General features: G+C 36.1%; 1 long non-coding RNA gene across 1 annotated transcript; it reads left to right on the forward strand.

Moving 5' to 3' along the window:
* Positions 1 to 328: 328 nt before the first annotated feature.
* On the forward strand, positions 329 to 9,308 carry LOC150103834 (uncharacterized). Its single transcript, XR_016548729.1, has 3 exons — positions 329 to 463; positions 1,737 to 2,064; positions 9,109 to 9,308. It is a non-coding gene; the product is annotated as an uncharacterized LOC150103834 (long non-coding RNA).
* The last annotated feature ends 228 nt before the right edge of the window (positions 9,309 to 9,536 follow it).

Genomic DNA, 9,536 nt, shown 5'->3' on the forward strand with positions numbered 1-9,536 from the left:
GGCTTTATTTCAAAAACAAATTGACAGTATGCGTGGCTCCGAAACACCACCACAAAAATATGATAAAATTCAAAACAACCCTTTGCTCATAAGTCCTCCAGTGTTGATTTCAAAGATCGTCACGTTTCGATGCGCCTTCGCTGCGTCTATCTGTTTCCCGGATGTCCTTGTGTGATTACAGCTTGTTACCAAGAGTCGCGAAACTCGCTGACGTAATTAAAGCAGCAGCCAATAGCAGATGAAGTTTTGTGAAGTATTTTATACGACTGGAAGCATTTTTCTCAGGACTTTCGTTTTGTACTGTTCAGTTGAATCTGCTCTACGTAAGCTACGATTTAAACGTATGAAAGGAATTTGCTCTAAAACTGTTTTCTTAGATTAAATAGCAAACCGTGAGCAGTGCATACAAAGGACTTTAGTGTACAACGTCCTTGAACTAGTCATCGAACCTATTACTGAAAAGGTAAGTGGATTTAAAGGAAATATCCTGACGTAGTGGTAATACAAAATAAGCGCGAGGAGTGAAATTACATTTTTATAAATAATTTATTGTTCCTTTAGCGCTTCATAATAAGAAATAAATGATACGATTTAAAATAAAAGATCTAATGATACGTGTGAAAGAAAGTGATGTGTCAACTGAGGAAAATGAATTCGAGGAACTTGGGATGTTAGAACATTTCAGAGGAAATATAGCTGTGGAATCGGAAGCCATATCGGACTTTGTGCTACCGTTTGTAAGGTGTCACAACTGACCCCTGTTTAAGCCTTTCGGAACTTACAGAGACACATTATATAGGGGGGGGGGGAGATCCAAAATGTAGTTGGCAAATTATAGAAATTTTATGATCTCAGGAATAGAGGTAGCAATTAGGAAAAGTTTGTTATGAACTCGAAAATAGGCTGTGCAATGGATGCCTTGGCTTACGTTAACAATATTTTCTTCCTATAATAAGGTGAAAGTGGAAATGGATGAAGAAATGACTAAGTATAATACCGCTAAACTTCACAAAGTCTTTTAAGAGGATTCTGCATGGATTTCAGCAAATTTAGGCAAATACGTATGAATAAGATGAATGTGGCATCAAGAAGAGGGTGGCTGATGGACAGACAGGTATCAAAGAGTAGATATGGTGGAGTAGAATCAAAGCGAGGGCAGATGAGAATTGACAGGCTTCAAGACTCTCTCTCTCTCCTTGGTTCACTATTATTTCGTTTTTGCTTTGATGATTTGGAGGTAAAATTCAGTTGTATGCTAATGAAGCCAAATCAGCAGAGGAAGGACAGCTAGATGCTAACCTTTCTTTCCATTCGAAGAACTGTGCTATCCATGGATGAATTCTCATGATATCTACTTCTGGATAGTGTTATGCATCCCATAGTGCGGTGTCTTTTCTTGACGATCCTAGGTCTAAATCAACCCGACAGTTGACCACGGAGTTCCGCAGATGCTGATACTACACGCCTTGAAGAAAATGACGTGGAAAATTTTAAATGGTCTGCAAAGTGTCTCGATTTCAACACAACAAAGAACGTTAGAAGTTTACCATTTGTTTCTCTGAAATGCAAGCTGTCCTAATACCTCTTTTTTAACATGAAGCATGTGTCGCAACATAAATTACAACCGTCACTAGGAAAGAATTTTAATATTTATCTTATTTATGTCTTTCCTATAAAGGATTTCCTTTCTGTATCAAACCATATTCGTTTCAATCTTATTTTTTCTTTCTTTTCAGGGTGTGTTTCGAAATGGAAAACAAACAATCAAATCCTGCAGATCTAAACCAACAACAACCCTCTACGGATGCACTCAGTCGTGTAATGGTTTTCAGGCGCTTCGTTGTCCAAAGAGAAAATCGGTTTTCCAACTTTAATGAACAAAACGATGCTAATAATAGTCCACCGATCGACAGGCCAGCGGACTCCACGGTTCATAACCAACCTTCTTCATCTTCGAACCCACAGAATGATAATAATGGTAATAAAAGTAATAAAGGCCTTCAATCAGAACACTGAGAAAGGCGATCTCCATGGTTTCCTGAACAGATAACATTTTTTACAAAGGTGGGTGAACTTGAGTGAAAAATCTTTTTTTTTTTTTTTCGTTCTAAAATGTAATTGCTGAGAGTGGTAAAATACGTTTAAGAGTCCTAGACTTATCCAGGACAGGTAAAAGCAATTTTAAGCCTTCCTTGGCAACTATTTCACATCTTTCTCTGATTTATACAGGGTGGCATTAAATCACGAAGGGGTTAAAATATGAATGACCTTCTTGATTTTTAATTTTTTCAATTTATTTTTAGAAGGTTATCTTAAGAATATCTTCTATGGAAATTATGAGAAAGTTCTCAACCCAAAATCGTAACAAAATTGTGAAATTTTATTTTGAACATTAGTCATGTGTTTAGAAAGCAGATACTTTGGCAAAGATTCGCAATTAATTATTCATCACGGTCCCCAAAAACAGAAATTAGGGCGCTGCAGCCAGAAACCTTAACAACTGTCATGGAAAATGCTTTAGAAAGTGCCCATCTTTGCGAAACCGAAAATGGAAAGCATTTAAGTGATGTGGTTTTTCATAACTAACAAAAAAAATATATTCAGGCTCTGTATTTCGTTATTAAAAAAAAAGGATAAAAATAATTAAAACCTAAAAACGTTATTAAATGTGTAATCTTCTTCATGACTTACGGGCCACCCTGTAGAGTGCAAATCTCCAGATGGATGATTTTTCTAAATATTTTATGGCTTTATTTTAATTTCATGTTTTCTATTTCCCTGCGTATTTCGTATGTTTTAATAAACTCGTGTTACTTTTAAACATACAGACAATAAATTAAGATACTCAAGTTACTTCGGTTGTAAAACAGACAAATCAGCCATAGAACAGACAGTGTTTATAAGTGTAATACATCCGGCTAATGAGTTAGATGTTATGTTGTAATAGTACCAAATCTTAACTGCAAACATCGGCAAGTTGATATACTATTCGCTTACCAAATATCCGAAGTATTTATTGCCTCAACATCACACTTTAGGAAAGGTTTTCAATTCTTGAAAAAAACGAAACACTTAATTTTATTTCTTTTCGGTCGGTTCATAATTTGCTGGTGAATACAAGCAACCCCATTTTACGGATATAATTTTTCGGGATTAGAATTCCCTAAGTGAATGTTAAAATTCTTTGATGATACAACTTTTTTTTTCAGTTAAATAAATAGCATATTAGTGTTGATAGATTTTCGCTGTTATGTGGTGTTCGTAATCGAACGTGACTATCTCTGAGTTTTGTTCAAACTCGGTTTGAACTCATGGATTGATTTTACTTTATTAAACCCAATTAACTGCATTCATCTTAAGCAACAGAGCAAATGAAATATGATTTGTAAGGGTTATATGTAAAATCTTCGTTGGTTTATTATTTATTTTAAGAATCAAAATAAAATTTCAAAGAGGATTTAAAAAAAAAAAACATTTCGGAATAAATTATTGTAATCCATAGGATTTGTATTATTATTATTTTTGCTTTTCTAATAGTTGTTTGATCTCCTCAAGAATAACAAATGAATTTCTGGTTATTGGACTGATTTTAAACCTACATAGTCAGGTTTGTATGTGTATAGTGGAAAACCAAAAAAAAAAAAAAATAAAAAAGTCAGCTGATTCTCATCTGTAAGGAGCACGATTTAGCATTAACAAGTAATAGTGCTATATCGTGCCATCTTATTAAACTTTTAATTCTTTTAAACATTCTCTACACTCTTCGTACCATCTTAGAGATGCTTTTTACAGAAATGTTTTGCTGGTTTCATCATACAGAATGTCTTGATTCTTTTCTTCGGAATTATTTGAGTCTGAATGGCGTGTACACGAGGACAAGAACCTCTATAAGGGACTTACAAATGAAGGTGACTTTTCTTTCACTTATTAAGTGTTGAAATTACTTTCTTGAATTTGGTACCAAAACCTGTTAGGTCATTAGATCACAATTCAAGAAAAGACTCAGCTACGCGTACTATTGGGGAGGGCAGGGTTAAGAGAAAGTAATTCTTACCATTTGAGCTAAGGATGCTTCATACCTGCAGAGGATAGCTTTTTTCCGAGTACATATCAAACTAACAACTAACAGGTTACGGGTTAGGATCTTGCCTTGGGCATTAATGCTTGTTATTGTCTTTAGGGGAGATGAATTTCCCCCTACGATATGATTCCACTGTCCCGCTGATTGAAAACGGAAACTGGTTTGAAATAGTTCAATAATTAGTTTTTAGAGCGAGGTTTCAAGACCATGTAAAATATGCAAATATATATATAAATGCAAGAAAAAAAGTTTAAAAATACTTAGCCCCACCCCCCCAGGGTACGAAATAGTATATTCTTACCATAGGAGAGTAAGTATGTAACTATATGTTTGCAAAAAAAAAAAAACTATTTCTGGTTGGAAGTGACATAAAAGCAGTGATGGAATTATAGCTTTATATAAAAGAAATAATTTGCATTAAGCTGAAAATGATAAATAATTCATATTGAGCGAATTTAATTTATTCAATCGTCCGAACGGCCTGAATATGCTAGTAATAGTTTGAACAAAATAAAAAATAAGCCTTTTTTTTCTTATTAGTAATATATAATATCTTTGAATCTAATATTATCCTCAAGAATATTTCAGATATTTTATTTATTTTTCTGGTTTAAAATTGTTGCTAATGGATTTCATTCTTCCTACAGATTACGTGTTCAAATATGGCGTTTATCTGAAGCAATTGACCAAAATGTATTATGTGCATTATTGGAAATATTCAGGTTTCCTAATTCCTGCTATACCTGAGCAATAGAGTTCATACTGTTGTCATCTGGACGAACATCTCCTGGTGTTATACGGATGACAACAGGAATAGTAAAAACTATATTTAGACATTTTCTTGGAATTGTTTCTGAGAAATGACGTGATATAAAGTAAAAATGGAGAGTAATAAGAGAGATAGAGTGTATCAGAGGCTACGTTATGGAAAAAAGAATGTTGTTCGCAAACTTGAGAGGATAAAAATCAAGTTATATTGGACTTGGTCGAAGTTGAATAAGATGCTAAGTGATGTGGAATAAATTTTATGAATTTTTGAAGATAGTGAACATGGTTATTATTCATGTTAAAATAAACTGGTATGACAACGTCGAAATTAAATATTCGACATCTTTCTAATAAAGTATGGCGTAGTTTTGAAACACGAAACTTGTTAATCAATTTAACACATACGAAAAAAAAAATCTTAGAACATCAACGTTAATTAGAAACGCTGTTTAAAAAGTACTAACTGATAGTGTATTGCGTACTTAATATGTATACTTCATTGTTTATATGCGCTAGAAACATTCTAGGAAATCTCTAGGAAAATCCTAGGAAGAGTTCTTGATGGAAGGTTGACTAAGGAGGTGGAGATTGCAAAGGAACAAGTTGGCTTCATGCCTGGTCGATCAACGACAGATGCTATCTTTGGGTTACGCAGATGATGGAAACGTTTCGAGAGAAACAACGATAGCTACATCTGGTGTTTATTAATCTGGAGAAAGCATACGATAGAATGCCAAGGCAAGAAGTCTGGAGGTGTCTGAGGGAGAAGAAGGTTCAGGAGAAATATGTCAGGTTTACGCAGGAGATGTACAGAAATGTGAAGACAAGAGTTCGGGACTGTCTGTGACAGACAGAAAGTTTTCAAGTGACAGTTGGCTTGCATCAAGGGTCAGTATTAAGTCCGTTTCTGTTTAAATTGTGTTGGAGGTGGTGACGGAGGAGGTGAGGGAAGACTCGCCTGGGACAATGTTGTATGTAGGTTACATCTTGGTGTGTGCAGATTCAAGAAGGAAGTGGCAGCTAAGCTGGAAAGATGGAGGAAAGTACTGGAAGAGAGGGATATGAGACTGAGCAGAAGTAAGACAGGGTGCCTGTGTTGCAAAGTGGACGGCGGCCAGGGGACAGATCTGGAGCTGAAAGGAAATGTCATCACGAAGGTGAAGGACTTTAGATACTTAGGTTCAAGAGTGGACGAAGATGGAGTGGCTGGAAAGGAAGTGGGATGCAGAATACAAGCGGGTTGGAGGAACTGGAGAGAGATGGCTGGAGTGTTATGCGATAAGAGGTTACCGATCAATCTAAAAGATAAAATCTATAGGACAGTAGTGATACTAGCTATGACGTATGCTACGGGAAAATAATATCAGCAGGATGAAGATAGCGGAGATCAGAATGCTTAGGTGGATGTGCGGTGTGACCAGAGAGGATCGTCTGAGAAATGACTATGTGAGGGGAACAGTGAAAGTTACGAACTTAGGAGCGAAGATACAGGAGGCAAGGTTGAGATGGTTTGGTCATGTGATGAGGAGGGAGGAAGAGTATGTGGGAAGAAAGATCATGCAGATGGATGTTGAGGGGAGGAGGAAGCGCGGGCTGCCAAAGACGAAATGAAGGGAGATGGTGGATGGTGGAGGAGGACTTGAGGATGAAGAACTTGGATGTGGTTACAGCCGAAGACAGGAGGATGTGGAGGAAACTCATCATGAACAGCGACCCCGCTTAAGTGGGACAAGCTGCAGAAGAAGAAGAAATTGTTTATATGCTCTGAGTAACGTCCGTAATTAATGTAGTACTGTTAATTTTGTTTTACGTGAACTAAAGCTAATTTAGAACGAGGCTATAATTTCCATTCTTCCTAAGATGATTGGATTGGGTTGGATAAAGCAACGGTAGTTCACCGTTGCTTTATCCAACCCCCCCACCCCCAAAAAAAATTTATTCGGGCAAAGGACCGGCATATGGCTGGGTCGTATTCCTGACTGTAATCAGTGTGTATTTACAGGACCGGTTTGCCTTTTCTGGGGGACAAAAAACCCGACTTTCCAGGTGACAAACCTCCCTACCTCCGTACGAGTCCGTCTAACTCACTTTTCATCGAAAGAAACAAGAAAGGTTCCTCGCGTCAATGACGGGAATCGAATTCAGGCCGTTCGGCCAAAGGACTTCGTCTATTCTAACTGAGCTACGGAGACTCATCGAGTAATCATCATTTTAAATAAAGACCGTTCCTTCTAGATTCATTAGGTCAATGCAACTTTATGATGGTGGTGAAACAGCAGTTAACCACAGGGAAAACAAACGCTAAGAGGCTCCAGTTAAATTATGTGCCATATAACGAAATATACTTAAATACACTCAAATAGCTTCATTTGATAGCGTTTGTGTGTGTAAAATATGAAAATAACGTTTCCGTGAAATTTTGCAAAAAGTGCATTTTTTCGTGTTTTTTTAGTCAAAAACTGCTTGTTTTCACCATTACAGCACGCATCGGCTGATACTCGCTGGAAAATAATTCCAGCGATATGAAACTTTTTATATAGGCATATGGAAGTGATATCTATCAAACTAGGCTAATAAGAACTTAATCGGGTGATATGCAAATTTTTAAAAAATTCAACATTAGTTCGATTACAGCGCCCTCTAACGACATAATGTCGAAACAAGGTATAATGCACTATACTATGTATTGCTGGTTTCTTTAACAACTTCTGCGTTAAATTATGTGCCATATAACGAAATATACTTAAGTAGTCAGAGGAGGGAGGTAATAATTTACTGTGCTTTTGATTTTGATTCAATAAGGATACCTTTTCGTGGAAAGACATTTTGCTCTTCACATTTCTGTCGCTTGTTGGAAGTGAAAACTGCATAGTTTTTGTGATTCTCCACAGCAGATATACTTAAATAATATGCAGTGAGTTTTCAAAGATTTATACCTTTCGAACAATATTTTAAACGAAATGTCAACATTTTTACATTATTGGAAGAAAAGAAAATCTTTTTAGCCCAACGAATTTCGCTAATGTGCTTGCTGATATCGTTGTTTTACTATCGTCATCTTTCTCTCCCGAGAAATCTTCCCTATCTTCTGAAAAGTCATCAATCAAAATTGCTATCAGAGGTTGCAACGATTTCTTTCTCTGTCTCACTAGCCTCATCGTTACGAGACCTTGAGATTGTTGTGTATTTTGTTTGTAGATAACAGTTTATGGACTATCTATCCTTTAAGGATGTACCGTACTAGAGTTGGTAATCTTTCATTGGCAAGACGTTCATAAAAATCATGATAATGGCAATGGAAGAAATTCATTTTTTATTATATTTTTGATATTTCGTAAACAATTGAAAAATACCAGTCGACGATCTCAGTTAAAGAGTGTATACAGTTCTCGATATGAAAGTTAATTATTTATTGCTAACACTGGTTTCATTTCCGGATACGGGTAGGAATGGATTTTTCATTAACATTGAAAACAGACCGGGATCGACCCTACGTAATTAGTCTTATCTATGGAGAACGTTCACACCTGAAGTCTAATGGTTAAATCACGCACACTAAACTGAGACTTAAGAACGACCTTCACTCAAAGGTCAAATCAAATCAAGCCAAGAAGATAATAAGATATTTGTTTTAATCTTCGCAAATATTGATGTCATTAAGCATAGTACGTTGTATACTTCTTAAATAAAACGTTTCGAATCGTCGATCCGTAGACGTTTCATATGGAAAGTGACAGATGGTTTAAGTGTATTCAATTTATTTTCACTTTAATCAACAGAACGATATCGAAGGTTGTATAATCAGATTTGCCTTGGGCACTTGCTCTGCAGTCAGACACATACTGGCTAAAACTTAGAATTTAATTCAATGGTACTTCGTCGTGCATTATTCTTAGAAAGGATATAACCCACTCATCAATCTATGCTTCATATTCCTGGTGAGGTGAGCTCAATAGACCACTCAATGTATAAGATGATAAACAGCTGAGAAGAAGTGCGACTAGAATTGATGAGAAAGAAAGATGAAGAAAAAATAAACAGTGGGACATGCAGACAATATTATGGATTGTGAAAAATGGGACGAGTATATAGAGAGAGGGTGATAGAGAAAGAGAGTATTTATGTTATCGCAGCGTTCTTTCTTCATTACATATTAAAATAGTCCCTACATAAGTTAGAATGATACTTTTTATTAAATTTAAATAAATACTGTGTTTTTCCTTAAAACATCTATTTTACCGTTTGTTTGTTTTTTCTAGTAATGCAGAAAGTAAAGAAACTTCGTCGCATCTTTTCATAGTTCCAGAGGAGTGGTTTTTGTGGGTAATCAGCACACATCCGCTAAGCAACTCTGGAAAACCATCATTAAACGTGTCTGTCCGCATTCCACATTGTATTGTATGCAAAATAAAGTGACTCTTTACATTGAGTTAATTATCAGTACACAGCGTGTGCTGAATCTCGAGAATTCGTATTATCTTTTACAAAGGGAAATTTTACAAAGGGAAAGGAGAGGTATGAGACTGAGCAGAAGGGAGGCGAGTATATGTGTTGAAAAGTGGATGGCAGCCAGGATACAGATCTGGAGCTGGAAGGAAATCTCATCAGGAAGGTCAGTAACTTTATATACTTAGCTTCAACAATGAAAGAGGGTGGTGAGGCTGAGAAGGAAGTGGGAAGCAGGATA

This window comes from Typopeltis vanoorti, chromosome 8 (genome assembly GCF_054136105.1).
Source record: "Typopeltis vanoorti isolate ZY-2024b chromosome 8, IOZ_Tvanoo_1.0, whole genome shotgun sequence".
Lineage (NCBI taxonomy): Eukaryota > Metazoa > Arthropoda > Arachnida > Uropygi > Thelyphonidae > Typopeltis > Typopeltis vanoorti.